The following is a 1,770-nucleotide window of genomic DNA, read 5'->3' as shown; positions in this document are numbered from 1 at the left end:
GGAAACAGTATACATACGTCACAAACACGTCACCACTTAACAAGCGGATACTGGACTAATACTGGATTGGCACCACCTCCTGGACTAATCATTTAAAAAACAATTTATGTAATGGAATGGAAAACATTTCCTGTGAGGCATTTTTTCTTCATTGTCAGATGCACCCGAACAAATGTAATTCACCAAGATGTTTTACACACATTGATTTCTAAATGTCACAAAGTGAAAATAAAGTGGCATTTTGAAACACATACCGTGGTAAATACTACACAACACAAACTAACTAAATGAAACATAACTGCTCCAAATTAGAATCAACATGCAAATAAGCCAGAATAGTATTAGTAACTGACTTTAGTTTTGGAAGTTGCATGGCTTACACACCTGCTAGTTTCATGCCATTAATATGGTTTGCTCTTTATAGTATTGAATTGAACCACATCTAACAGAAGTTTCAAAAATAAAGTTTAAAATTTCAGAAATTCTAAGTTCCCATACCATAAGGCACTAGTCACTGTGGCGCCCTCCATGCAGCAACCAAGAAAAAGGTTTATAGAGCAGTTATCACAGACGTTTAATTCCTAAACAAAGGGTGCTAACGTGAGTGTGCACACAGACACACAAAGCTACAGGTATAAAAGCATCATCTATTAATAATAATAAACACCTCATGTTCATTTATTTTTTTAAATGATGCGCCACTTTAAAAACTACCAATGGGACTAGCGTGTTTCTTCACGTGCCATGCGCTGCTGAAGTCACAGTGAAACACCACTTGGTGGTGCTCAAGCGCAAAATGCCCTAGGTGACGAAGCACAGAAGAATTGCACAACAAATTTGATTCAATGGTGAGTTTCTTGTAGCTTCATTTTCTTTCATGGCTTGTACGTTTTTTCCAGCAAACTTTTAACCACTGAGCTTTGTGTGCTGTAATGGAGGAGGTCAAACAGAATGAAGTGGAAAAGCTTTCGTGATAAATACACAAGTAAAAGGCATGTGGGTGACTTCTGTGCAACAAACAAGTGTCAGAAGTGTTTAGAGGTAAAGTTGGTTTTATATTCGAATACTCAGACTTTTTCCTTAATAATATAATTTCATAAAAGTATTATTTGCAGACTTTAAATAGCAAAATCATATAAGCAGCAAATGACTATCAAAGTACAACATTGTTCACAATCAAATAAACAGTGTTAATGTTGTTTTCAAGCCACACTTGTATGCTAATTCCGATCAAATATTCAAAGTAACATGGTAAACAATGTAGACTTCTAAATTAACGAATGTGCGAATATAAAACCAACTTTACCTCCATCTTATTTACCAAGATATGTATGTTTTTCATTAAGCAATTTTTTCAATGTTTTGCAAAGATCAAGCCATGTTTGCACAGTTCTTCTAAAGGCTGAGACTAGAGACTAGCTGAAGATTAAAATGGCCGGGCTAGTAAATCACTTCTTAAGTTAGACTAGTTGAAGTCTGGCCAAAAAATAACCATTAACATGGCTGAAAAATGGTAATAAATAAAATAAAATAAAATTTTCATAGGAAATATAGACCAAAAAGTGCTCAGATTAATGGTCAATGATTACAGTTTTTTTTTTTCTTTGTGAACAATTCTTAAAATATGAAGAATTACTCCTCCACGGGGATGTTCCATAACAAACATGATCTACTGAATTCCAATTAGCCCTGTAATATATTCATAAATCATAGCTGTTGGCATGGCTTTTAATTCACTTTGATTAATAGTGACATGTGCTGGAGATAGGC

This window comes from Danio rerio, chromosome 15 (genome assembly GCF_052040795.2).
Source record: "Danio rerio strain M-AB ecotype USA chromosome 15, GRCz13ab, whole genome shotgun sequence".
NCBI classification, from domain to species: Eukaryota; Metazoa; Chordata; class Actinopteri; order Cypriniformes; family Danionidae; genus Danio; species Danio rerio.
The sequence above is the reverse complement of the archived record's forward strand: the minus strand, read 5'-3'. Positions refer to the sequence as shown.